The following is a 13,966-nucleotide window of genomic DNA, read 5'->3' on the forward strand; positions in this document are numbered from 1 at the left end:
CATTTCGGAAGTCAAACAACTCCCAGAATGGATTAAGTTTGGCGCTTTTGTTTTCACTATTTATTTTGTGTTTTTGTTGTTGAGGCTTTTTCAGTTAATTTGTTTTTGTGACTGTGTAGAACCCAGTTCAGCTACTGATTGATTGAGTGACTGCGGAAATGGATAAAAGCCCTCCATTCAAACAATGACTACCATCAGTGCAGGTATGAAAAATATTTAATTTTAATTTTTATCATCTACAATACTGTCTTATTTATTTTATAGAACAGCACATTATGTGGGACGCGGGTGGCGCTGTGGGTAAAACCTCAGTGCCTAGGACTTGCCGATCGCATGGTCGGCGGTTCAAATCCCCGTGGCGGGGTGCGCTCCCGTCGTTTGGTCCCAGCGCCTGCCAACCTAGCAGTTCAAAAGCACCTCCAGGTGCAAGTAGATAAATAGGGACCGCTTACCAGCGGGAAGGTAAACGGCGTTCCGTGTGCTGCGCTGGCTTGCCAGATGCAGCTTGTCACGCTGGCCATGTGACCCAGAAGTGTCTCCGGACAGCACTGGCCCCTGGCCTCTTAAGTGAGATGGGCGCACAACCCTAGAGTCTGTCAAGACTGGCCCGTTCGGGCAGGGGTACCTTTACCTTTACCTTTTACAGCACATTATTGCTTTCATTTTTTGGATCAATGGCATCATTGGATAGTAAAATTCATGTTAAATTGCTGTTTTAGGGGCTGTTTTTAAAAGTCTGGAACAGATTAATCAGTTTTGCATTACTTTCTGTGGGAAAGCACACCTTGGTTTTGGAACAGAGTTCCGGAACGGATTAAGTTTGAGAACTAAGGTACCACTGTATACATTTTCAGTCTACTTTAACATACAGTGGTACCTCGGGTTACAGATGCTTCAGGTTACAGGCGCTCCAGGTTACAGACTCCGCTAACCCAGAAATAGTACCTCGGGTTAAGAACTTTGCTTCAGGATGAAAACAGAAATCGAGCAGCAGCAGCACGGCGGCAGCGGGAGGCCCCAATAGCTAAAGTGGTGCTTCAGGTTAAGAACAGTTTCAGGTTAAGAACGGACCTCCAGAATGAATTAAGTTCTTAACCCAAGGTACCACTGTATAGGATGAAGGGAGAAGAGGTGTTAAGCAGATTCAATGTTCTTAGATAAGAACAAAATGTATTTACCCAACTATAATGTATTTACCCAACTATAATATCCCCTCTCGACATCCTTTTCTACAAGGCATGACATTTCTCTTTTTATTAAGGAGGGAGGCGCAATGTTCCAATGGGGTCAAAGTGCCCTTCCACCTTCCCAAAGGCCACACAGCTTTGAGAAGGTGACAGCAGAGCTCCAGCATCCTGTCAGAGGCCTGACACCTCCTTCCTAAAGTCTGGGAAGCTTCTGCCCAGCTTAGGGAAGGAGGTGCGGCCTTGCCCTCTCCCCCATTGCCCACGCAAGCTGGTGCGTCTGGCCACGCAAACACATACATTCACACACATGCACCTTTGCCATATATACAGTATACAAACACACCAGACACGCGGTGTATCTGTCCCTTTCACATGCAGACATGAATGCAGTCAAACATGCTCTCACACATGTGCCATCATACGTACACTCTCACACACAAAAGAAACCCCCAGCATTTCCGGCGCTCCCAACTTGAGCACTGTGCAAACAAAGTCAACATTTCCACTCCCGCTGAGGTGATACGGAAAACAGTGCCCTTTACTCTTAAACGGCAGGCAGAGCGCTTATCTCAGATCTCAGCACTGTGGTGTGCATATTGCTAAGACGGGAGATAAAATATCCTTCCAACTGCTCTTTAGAGAGGACTTCTAAAGAGCAGTCAGAAGGATTTTATCCCCTGAGATCAAAAGATGAGCCAGAGTGCCTTATCTACCAATCAGATCAGTTGAGAAAGCAGCAGGGCTAGAAGGCTCTTGCCTATGGATTGGCAAAGTGGATCCTGTCCACTAGCTAGCCACCCCTGCTCTACAGGCTGCTCTTCCTCCTCCAAGTCACTCATAACCACTTCAGTTTGCTTCTTTGCTGACATGTATTTCCACCTTTGGCTAAAGATGTTTCAATTTTCCTCAAGAAGGCCAATAATGCAGTATTTGGGGTACATTCCCACCAACTATTCTTTCCTCCGCTTATCACTCTTCTCTACTTTCCCACTTCCACTTTAGGATCTTCTCTAAAAACATTTGCTAACCTTTTCACGTAAGCTTTAAAGTTTCTAACTATGTTAGGAACAATTCTTCCCTGCACATCTTTCCACTTATTTTTAAATTTTCACTGCTGTATGCAATGGATTTTATACACTTAAAGACTACCAGTGGAAACTGCTGAAGTGTGCACATGTGCATCTCATATCTTCTTAAAAATTCAATTTGAAGTGGCTTTCCAGCTGGTAAAGGTTGAGTAGCATTGACCTAGAAGAACAACACCGTTAATGCTATTGTGCTAAACAAGACAGACATCCTTACTGAACCCACAGAGAGACCCAGAATAACTACCACCAAAGGGCACTTGCTTTATGCACCTAACTGTACAAGTGTACATTAAGGTCATGCTGCTTTTGAGACTTAGAAAAGCAAGGTATGGGCAATGTAACGATGATTATATACGCACACACTCACACAAAACCCATCCTCTGAGAATGTACAAGAACTATGTACCTTATGTTATCCACTCACATTGTTTTTTTCATTTGTCAGCTGAAGGGATAAGAGAGCACCCAAGCAAACAGAAATCAAGAACTGTAGCTCCTTCAGAATCCGGACCCCTAAAATTTCTTACCTCAACCATTGGTACTGAATCCCTGGCCTATCTGGCAGTAAGTCAGTATGTCCAAAGTCCAAAGTTCAAGCCACACAAGCAAAGTGCAAAGGTCAGAAAACACAATACAGGGTCAACCCAAGTAGCCAAGTCTGAAGTCCAGCAGTCAGGACACAGTCCAGAGTCAAACCCAAAGCACAGTCCCGTAGAGGTCCAGAAACACCAAAGTCAACATCCACCAACATAGGCAGTTGAGCTGACACAGCCCCTTAGCTCTGCTTCCCTTCTGTGTTTTGTATGCTGATTGCAGCATCTGAGCTTGATGAGGCAGGTGACCCTCACCTGTTCCAAGCCTTCTCCAGCTGAGGAATCACACCCCTCCTCCCAGAGTTAGCAAGCTCCACCTGGCCAGCTAGGGAGCTGGGCTGTGGGCCCTTGTCTGCCTCAGCCTCCTAGAGTGTCCCTCCCTCTGCTCCCTACGCCCCAGAACCCACTGTGTTCATGGAGACAGGGGCCCCTCTGGGTCTGGTGATGGGTCCTGCTGCTCTGGTTCCTGTGCATTGACCTAGCTGTCACCCTGTGAGTACTTCCTTCCCCATCCCCTGCTTGTCCCAGTCCTGGCCACACCCCTTGCCACGATCCTCTTCCTGCACTTCTACCTCCTCCTAATTTGTATACAAATGCTACTACCGAAATATGAAAAATTATTTTTACTCCACCAAGGGCTTTTCAGTACTATGGTCTTATTCTTACAAGCTTCGTCACTTTGTTTACCTACAGTTGAAGCTTTCCTATTTTTCTTTCTTTCTTTTTTGTAATCATCACCATTCATGTGATTCATGTGAGATCATAGGAATAGATGCAACACGTTTTATATTCTACCAGGCTCTAGGTAGATCTTCCTGCAACAAAAGACCACAAAAGTCACCTTATGTGGGAAAGGAATTGGCTGTGCAAATCCAACCTGAATATGTGCACAAATAGAGCCGTATTTCCAATCAATGCCCGATATGAGGCACAGTCATTGATCTACTGCTCCTATTGCCATATCTTATACAGATTATTTAAAAGTGTGCTCCAAAATGATGAAAAGTGGCCAGAAAATATTAATAGAAGATTCAGGATTTGCTCTGATTGGACTGATTTCATGTATATTTCTAATTTTCTGATACAAAAGACGACTAGTGAGTTGTAAAATGCCCAGCGAAGAAGCTTTATATGTGTGTGGGGGGGGGGGTGAGTCTGTACACATACTTATCACTCTGCATATGCTTGTACATTGATAGTATTTACTTTGATACTTTTGCATCCAAAATTGTTTAAGGATACAATGTTTGCTATGCACACTTCGCTGGAAGTAAACCTCACTGAACCCAGTGGGACTTAATTCCAAATAAACATACATAGAACTGTGCTGTGTTACTTTGCAACAATATGTTTAATTCCTACTTTATACTCTTTTGTACTCCAGCTCTAGTTTACTTTGCAGATGCTTGCCAATGGCCATCAAGTTTATATACCCACAATGGTACCAAATGTTCCATGTAAGTGCCACTATCTTATACAAATTCTCTATGCCACATTTCTTTAACTTTCTAAACCATCCAAATCAGGGACCCTGAAACTAAACCAAAGTCCTCATTGTGATTTTTGAGGAGCCACGAGAGTTGCAGAGCAGCATCACTAATCTAAGAGAGTCAAGGAAAGAAAAAATCCTTTCTGCTTTTACACTAAAGGGGTTGTGGGAAAAGGACTTAAGGTCTTTCTTCTTAACCTGTCACTCATCCCAACGCAGCTTTCCATAAACCTTGGCTTCAACCTAAGAATGATGACGTTCCCTGCTATCGTAGCATCAGATGCTCTTTGAACCTTGTATTGACAGAAGAACAAAAGGTGTTTACAGAAGACATGCCCCCAAAATCACTTCATAATCTTCCTCAGTACTGCTCACATCAACTTTAAGGTCAATTCAGTCAGACTACTTGATGCTAAATCTTCTGACAATTCTTAATAGCAGTGAAAGGATTATAGAATATTTTTAAATTGTTTGCCTTTTGTGAGATATTTCTGAACATGTGCCACTCTGCAACACATTTTTCAAAGAAAGTTTGCCTAAATAACTTTTAAACAACTATTACATAAATGTATCACCATTTGTCAAAAATCAAGTTATCATTCTGCACATCAGTGTGCAATTACTATTTGTGTTCAAACAAATTAACAATTCAGCACAACCCAAGAAGTTATTTTATTATTATTTTTGCTTTCCATAACTTTACTTGTACTTATGATGGCATAGTTGGAAGTGGAACATGAAATTCCAAACTTTTAGTCCCTGGCATTCAAATCCCCACCTTAGATGAACCAAGGCAAGATCCCATTCCTCTGCAAAAAATCTGCTGCATTTCTTGTCCTTTCTGGCTTTGGAGTCCTTCAAATGTCCCTTGTGACCGAGGCGGGAAATGCACCACCAAATGGACGTCTACTGAATTTATTTCTATTCTTTAATTATTGCATTTGTATCTCATCTTTTTTCCACCAAGGAGCTCAAGGTGGTTGTGGCGATCACACAGGGTCCCCGGACATTTAACTGTCTATTGATCTATTGGAAATGTTGGAAATGTAACAGAACAAAAGGTACGTTATACCACATGTGGTGGACCTGCCCAAAGATTAAAACCTTTTGGGACATGATCCATGACGAAATAAAAAAATTGATAAGGATATCACACACAAAAATGGCAGAGTGATATCTATTAGGAATTCTAGATAAAGATATCTCAAAAGATAAAACTAACTTATTTCTATACGCAACAACAGTGGCAAGAATTTTGATTGCCAGCTATTGGAAAGAAGACAGCATCCCAACAAAAAGAGAATGGTTGGGGAAACTTTGTGAGTACCTGGAATTAGCAAAACTGACGGATATAATAAGGAGAAAATCCAAAACTATGGTTATGAAGCAATGGGTTATGAAGCAATGGGAGTGCTTAAATGATTATTTACAAAACCAGGGCTCAACCACAAAAATCTGGTTGTGTTTAGAATAATCTTGTGCATAATATAAAAAATACAAAGTGAGACATTAAGGTAATCCAAAGGGAAAATATGAAGAACAGAGGTTCTGACGAACGGATTATTAAAAATGCGTGAGGTAAACGGAGGAAGTCTTCTTTTTTTAAATAATAATAATAAAAAAATTATTTAAGGTAGATAATGACAAGATGAAATTATACAACTGAATATAAATATAGATGGGAAACAGCTATGTATTGTGAGTACTTATCTACTTTTAAAAGTTTTCACTTATGATCTTTTTCTTTTACTTTTTTATTCTTTCTTTGTTCTTTTTTTCTGATATCTTTCATTTCACTGCTTTATTGTGAATAGCATTTTATGGAGGTATAAATAAATGTAAATATGAAAAGAGACAAAATTTTCTCTAATTCTTTTTCCTTGGTTAGATGTATTTTCTTTTTCTTTTGTTTTTTCTTTTGTTGTGAATATGTATGTTTTCTAATTTGTACTTAATAAAAATTATTATTTTTTATTTAAAAAAACCTGTCTATTGATCCCTGTGCCACCACTGTGCTCGCTTCCCTGCTGCCACCAACCAGTTACTCTCTGGGAAAACACTGAGTCCAGTCAGTCGTTAAAAGTGAACCAAAAAAACAAGTTTATTTTACAAACATTAAGAAGTTTATGGTTTCTCAGATAATATTCCTGTCAGTATCTTAAATTTAGTTTCTTTACCGGCCTATACCTTCCTAATACCTTCTGACTGATTATCTCAACTGTTTGACTGACTCCTCTTAACAAATTCTCTCACTCTCTCCCACCAGACTAGCCCAACCCACAGACTTTTCTTATCTCTCTCTTCTAACTGCAGACTGTCTTCTCAACAACTCTAACTCCCTAAAAACCCCCCTCTGTGCATAAACCTTATACACAGTTAACTCTGCCCCCTGGGTTCCCATTGGTTAGTCATTTTACAATTAGTTAGCCCTTTCCCTATGAACCCAGTATGATGTCACACGCATAGGAGGGCAAACGCCGCAGTGGTTGAGAGTGGGCAACAGGTCCCAAGTCACCTAGTGTGATTCATGGCTGAGTGGGGTATTTGAATCTCAGGTTAATACGAATGCTAATATGCTACAGGCTGTTGGGTTAGGTTTTTGCATTCTTCTAAAAAGACCCAAATAAAATGAATCCTATTAGTAGTCATTAGCCATGATGACCAAATGTTCTGATTACCAAGTACTGAATCTCAGCCAAAGATGGCAAATACAAATACACACCATCATGCTTTGCCTAAGGAAACACCCCTTACCTGAGGTTACTGGAGGTGATTATCAGCCTGATGCAGTGCTTTTTTCCTGGAGGGATGCAGGGGTACGCATACCCCTAAACATTTTGTGAATCGAACGGGAGAAGAAACTAATTATAAAATAATAAAATAGTTTCTTCTCTAGCACGGTGAATCGTCAGTTCCGTTGCTATCCCTGATGGCAGCCTCATTTCCTGTCATGGTGTTTCCTGAGTCTCAGACGGAAGCGAGCGTTTAATGTGTGAAGCAGGAGTTGGAATCTAGCACAGTGATTGGTCAGTTTCCTTGTTACCACCTCCGATGTCGGCTTCATTTCCTGAGTCTCAGACGGAAGCAAGCATTTAATGTGTGAAGCAGTGTGGAATGTGGAAGTGTGGTGCTTTACTGATGAAAATTTGAGGGGCAGTATTTCACTATGAGTAGGAAAATTACTATTTTTCATCATCATGAGGTAATGCATGTTCTTTGCACTTTTGTCCATTTACTGTATTTATTTTTCCTGATTTGAACTACAAAATGGTGATTTTTCTTGAGTGAAAATGAGAGTACCCCTAAAAAAATTTTTAATAAAAAAGCACTGGCCTGATGTAGCATGGCAGTATTTATGGCATCAATGAATAAATATATGAGAGCTGTGTCTAAAAAATATATATTATGTGCTTTCTTAACCATTCTCCATCAACTGATGAGAAAAGAAATTGTATTAAAAATTAGCAAAGCAGAGAGAAAATGTTGATGAAATTTTCATGGTGGTATAGGGTTTCTGTTGTGCTTACCTTGCTTTCAAGATGGCCAAGACCTCTGAGTCTTTCATTCTACCAGTCATATCTCCAGTGGCCTACTTCTACCGCCTTCCTGGGTTCCTGAGCATCCTGTCCTCAGGTGACCTTTCATGTTATTATGGGATTGCAGAGAGGCTGTATACTGTGCACCTAGAAATCAGTGCGGAATTAAAGGGGGGGGACAAAAGGAAGACCTTTCCTTAAAAACAAAATCAGTGTGCCCATCTATTATCGATGGAGGAGAAATTCAGTTCATCTCAGTTCACATTTGAAGGCAAACCTACTCCATTTGCACTTCCTGAAACAACACATGAACCAAAACTCAGCTATCTTTAATATTTGCACTTCTCCAAATTTTGCCATATAGCTCTCTAGACAAGTAACGTGTACTTGTACCCTACCCTGCTACCACCACCAATCTGGTGTATATAGTAACCATCCTCCCCTAACTTATCATGTTGCTTCCATTAAAGTCCAGGCGAACACGTCATCAGTTGGTAGCGCATGAGACACTTAATCTCAGAGTTGGGGGTTCAAGCCCCACATTGGGCAAAAGATTCCTGCATTGCTGGGGGTTGAGCTCTATGACCCTTGTGGTCCCTTCCAGCTCTTCACTTTTATGATTTCTATGAACTCCGCCCATGAGGGTTTTCAGCCATGGTTGGGTGCAAAGTGCACAATAAATGTTTCATGGAAAGAAAAACACACCATTTTATTTCATTTATATACCACCCTATACCTGCAGCTCTCACCTTACAGTGTTAAAGAAAGCTCAACCCTGAACCCATCAAAATCCAAAGCACCCTGAGAATGTGGGAGAAAAACAGAAGCCTCTTTTGCAGGGGGAGAAATTGGAGGATATGTTTCAACATAAAGCTAAAATTAACATTCATCAGCTTAGGAAAGAAGCAAAGAGGCCAAACTACTTCTGCACAGAACATCCCTCTCATGCTGACTGCCCCCTCACCCCCGCCAAACTGCTTTTGAAATGTAGTGACACTTTAAAAGAATCTTTGGAATATTCTGAGGGCAGATGGTGAGAGTATAACACTCCGAAAATGTGCAGGTGGTGCTCGTGTTCCCTTCTGGATTGCAGCCAATGGAGGTAATCATTTTAGGGTCGTTTTAGAATTATGGGCAATTTCTAAGCTGTTCACCTGCCTCACCTCTTCTGTAACATAAACACGGATAATTCTCTGTGCTCTTCTCATGACGTGAATGGTTCTCAAAGTTTAATAATTAATGAACACTATATTCAATAATAGTAAACAGATATTATTATTTTTTTAAAAAAGACAAAAACAGTGTATCAGGACCATCTTTCAGACATAATGTTTTCAAACCAAGCAACGCCTAACATTTTAGATCTCTGAGCCAACTATGTTCATAAGACGGTATTGATTTGTAGAACATGACTTAAAATCTCAGCAATCGCTGAGCAATCTGTGAGGAGCTCTTGAAAACTGAATGTATGTATGTAACTAGACATCTCAATTTAGCAACCAGACATACATTAAACAGCATTAATAGCCAGGCACTTAATGGATCAATTCCCACTGTTTGTGTAATGTGGAAATAAAAAAGGCTTATTAAATGACAAGCTTTCCCTGGTTTGTGCTAATTAATTATACACTGCATCTGACTGCTAATTTAGTGGGAAAATGCAGCCCAAAACCATGGTTTCTGCTTGAACTTTGCCTCAGATCCACCTAATTCAGCACAGAGTGCAGCTGCGACCCGTCTCTGAACAACGGCAGTATTAAATTAGAGCACAAGGCCATCAATTTAATAAGTACTGTACCAGGTAATTTGAATAAGGACAGTATTAGTATTCTGCTGGTGCACATCTAAAAGCAGCTGACCTTTCAGATCAGAAAAGATCCTTGAACACATCAAGTCGAATCAGAGAACACAGTAATAATCTGACCATGTTAAGAGTGCTAAGAGAGACTTGCACATCCCTAGACCTGCAACTGTATATCAGCTTGTTCTGCAGTATATAATACAAACAAGGTTCTAAATAGAACAAAGGTAATGCAAAAGGTACTTTCAGTGGCACATTTGGAAATGTTCCTTATTACCCTGATTTATGGAGCAAAGAATATAAAATTAATCAATGCACATAAAGAGGCATTGTGAACACCCAGATAACTATTCAGCAACTTTTCAGCACAATTTAGTACCAGGCACCTCTGTAGGTATCTTGCAGTAAAGAGTACAACATATATATTATCTTATTACTATATTTCTGTAAACTGAAGGAAAAGAAGATGGACAAAGCCAGATAATGCTTTTCAGCTAATTGGCAACTTTTCCAAGGGTTTACAGCTATAATAAAAATTCTCTACTAAAAGGCTTTCGGTATGCAGACTCAAAGGTATGCGTGAACTAATCCCCTATAGTCTGTCAAGCTGTCTTGAAATACTCACAAGCAGGGTTTGCCAAAACGACACACTCACCAGATCTACATATGCTGTTGGGATTTTATTTTTTGTTCACTTACAGCACCACCCCCATCTCATCTGCCAACTACTTTCTCAGCTCAGGAGGGCTTAGTGATTTGTTGCAGAGAGCCAGCAAAACAAAAACAAGAACTCTGTGCGTACCTGTTGGCTCTTCAGCGTGTGTAAATGATTGCTCTTTAACCACCCTGGGATGGATATTATGAAAGGCAGCCTATAAATGCCTCAAATAAATAAAATAAAAGTTATAATACCAGAGCAAAAGAGTGTCTCCAGTGACTGAGCAAGCCATAGTGACAAAGTATGCTGACAGAGTAACAAAATGGTTTCTGTGATAGATGCTATGTTGTCCACCCTGGTTTTCCATTCAATTCCATTGAGGAGAAAGATTTTCATGCAGAAGAGAGCCTACATAATATACAGTACTGAATGACAGAAGGCTCATGTGCTCATCTGAGCACATGTGGATCTCTGGACAGCAGACCCTCCAAGCGTCCCTATTTTCCAGGGACAGTCCCGGATTTACAGAATGTCCCTTTTTTCCTTAGGACGTCCCTATTTTCATCAGAGAAATGTTGGAGGGTATGGAGTTATGTGACGCCAGAGCCAAGGAGATGAGTAATTATACAACCTTTAGAAGACATCTGAAGGCAGCCCTGTTTAGGGAAGTTTTTTTAATGTTTCAAGTTTTATTATGTTTTTATGCATATTGGAAACTGCCCAGAATGGCTGGGGCAACCCAGTCAGATGTGCGGGTTATAAATAATAAAATTATTATTGTTGCTGTTATTATTAACATGGAATATGACATCCCTATTTTCCTTGGAGAAATATTGGAGGGTACGTAACAATTTAGTTCCTGGCATCCACATAATTTTGTTATACAACAGCCACAATCCCAAATATCCAAAAACTCACAAATATGTTAGCGCCTACATCTTCACAATAATGATTTCCACAGTGGGTTACAAATAGTTAATACATCACACCACTTTTAAATCCTAAAGTATACATGGATGGTGTCTGAACTGGCAGGAAAGAAACTGTGGTGTTCTGGTGGAAATCACGGGTCTTGTGTGAGGCAGCTATGAAAATGTTAGAAAATTCCATGCTAGAGAAGAGTAAGAAAAGGGACTGAAAATGAAACTGCAAATATTGTAATGTCTTCATGCAAACCTATGGTGCGATCACACTTGTAATCCTGTGGACAGTTCTGCTTCCTGCTTCTCAAAAAAAACCATACTGTAGAGCTGGAAAAAATGCAGAAAAGGGCACCCAAAATTATCTGGAGAACGTACTGTATGAAAAGAAATGTTCTGTTTGGTGAATGGGGGTGGGGGAAGCATGATGTGGAGAAAGTAGATAGCATTAAGTTTTTCTTCCTCCCTTAATGCTAGAACCCGAAGGTCATCCAAAGAGACTAAATGCTGGAAGATTCAGGGCAGACATAGTTAAATTGTTGACTTTTCCTACCAGGAGATGCAGTGATAGATACCAACTTAGATGGCTTTTAGAAGAGATTACACAAATTCATGGAGGGTAAAGCTATCAACAGCTACCAATTATGATGGCTATATGCCACCTCAGGATCAGAGGCTGAAAGTCTCTCAATACCCGTAGCCGGAAAACAACCGCAGGAGAGGGCTATTGCTTGTTGGTTTCCCACAGGCATCTGGTTGGCAGCTGTGGGATACAGGGGGATAACCTAGATAGGCCTTTGGGAGGATTTGTAAGCTCTTATTAAGTTCTGAAGGAACAGAACAAAGCAGGGGAAAGTGAAAGAGTTTTTATATGCAGACGTCAGGACACCTTTGCTTCATGGTTATAGATTATGTGAAAATCCCAGTTTATAAGATAACGTTTTTACGTAGGAGAGCTTGCTGTAAATAAATACAAAAGTGTTTTTTAACAACAACAACTATTATTATTACTACTACTACAACATCACTGAATTTGTACAAATGATCTCTTTAACTGAGACACGCTTTTAATAAAAAGGTTATTGTTATAAACAGAAGTCAAGAGAGCTATGTTCTAGTACAGAAAAGACACACTACCTGATCTTTCCATTAAATTTACACCACATAAAAATGGAGGATAAGCGGGACATGACTCATTCATGAATAGAGTCCTTAGTCTGATTTGTGGCAGTGAGCATGGTGTCACAGGCATACTTATTGCTAGGAATGTATCAAATTACCTTTGCTGCAATTATTAAAATTCTTTCTCCACCTTGCAAGTGAACTTAATTTCAAGTGCCAAGAATCTCCCTGGTGAGTTTTCCCCCATCAAATATTTCATAACTAAAACATTAAATACATCTGCTAAAAGAGGACAAGTAATAGTATAATCCATTTTATTTTTAAAAGGCATGCAATTTCAGAAAGTACTAATACTAATAATATAACCACCTACTTTAATGGGGCTCTGTATAATACTGCACCTGCCAATCTGCTTATCCATCTAGCACCCACAAGACCTTTATAGAAATGTAGCTCTGTACAATTGGCACAGAGCCTTAACTAAAGGTAGAAGGTTTTTTTGTTTTTGTTTTTAAGAGAGTATTAAAGCATTTTAAATAGAAAATCATAAACAGTGAACTAGTACTCATGATTTGAGGCAAGGTTTTCTATTGAGACCATTAGTCCATTTGACCTGGAAGTACTGAAGTCTCAGTAACTTGGACTGACTGCAGTGTTTCAAGGCCTTGGAAATCTTCTCTAGGCAGCTACCTCAAGCAGGTACTGTATCTGCAGATATACATGCATAGCATATATGTCACCCAAAGTCAACAGGCAACAAGAAAAAACCGGTCAGTTCAGGGCTTTGCATAAGTGGTACAAACCACTGAGCCTTTTGGGTTTGCCAATCAGAAGGTCAGTGGTTTGAATCCCTGCGACAGGGTGAACTCCTGTTGCTCTGTCCCAGCTTCTGCCAACCTAGCAGTTCGAAAGCATGCCAGTGCAAGTAGATAAATAGGTACTGCTGTGGTGGGAAGGTAAACGGCGTTTCCATGCGCTCTGGCTTCTGTCATGGTGTTCCATTGTGCCAGAAGCAGTTTAGTCATGCTGGCCGCATGACCCGAAAAGCTGTCTGTGGACAAATGCCGGCTCCCTTGGCCTGAAAGCAAAATGAGCGCCACAACCCCATAGTCGCCTTCAACTGGACTTAACCATCCAGGGGTCCTTTACCTATCTGCATATTTCAAGCAGTTTTGGGATACTGCAGCTTTTTTAGCAGAAGCAAGGGGGAAGTATCACTAGTTCTCCATTCCAAAGCTTTCTCCCAGCTGAATATTCACAGGAGGATTCGAGATTCATGTTTGAACACATGTCTGCAACGCAACAGGGGGAACAGCATATGCAGGAGGGCAATTTGGAATGGGGAAACAACATGTAGGGGAAATGCTTGAACATTTCTCCCCCCCTCCCCTTGCTTTTTCCACCAAAACTATGTGTCCCAAAATTCCTTTTCCTTATTAAAAGACCTGGCAGTTCATAAATATACACACCTATATGAGTAACACCTATTTAAGTTCACAGAAGGGTTTGAACCCAACTCTACGACTTGTTAGCTGTCTCAGAAAAAAAACCAAGATCTACTAAGGGCCAAAT

At 40.5% G+C, this 13,966-nt stretch overlaps 1 long non-coding RNA gene across 1 annotated transcript in view; it reads right to left on the minus strand.

The window, feature by feature from the left end:
• Positions 1 to 13,966, minus strand: part of LOC114606531 (uncharacterized) — a 453,090-nt gene that overhangs the window by 368,058 nt on the left and 71,066 nt on the right. Inside the window, exon 3 of the long non-coding RNA XR_013394655.1 lies at positions 7,885 to 8,040. This is a non-coding gene — a long non-coding RNA (uncharacterized LOC114606531). The remainder of the gene's footprint in view (positions 1 to 7,884; positions 8,041 to 13,966) is intronic.

Source organism: Podarcis muralis, chromosome 11 (genome assembly GCF_964188315.1).
Source record: "Podarcis muralis chromosome 11, rPodMur119.hap1.1, whole genome shotgun sequence".
NCBI classification, from domain to species: domain Eukaryota; kingdom Metazoa; phylum Chordata; class Lepidosauria; order Squamata; family Lacertidae; genus Podarcis; species Podarcis muralis.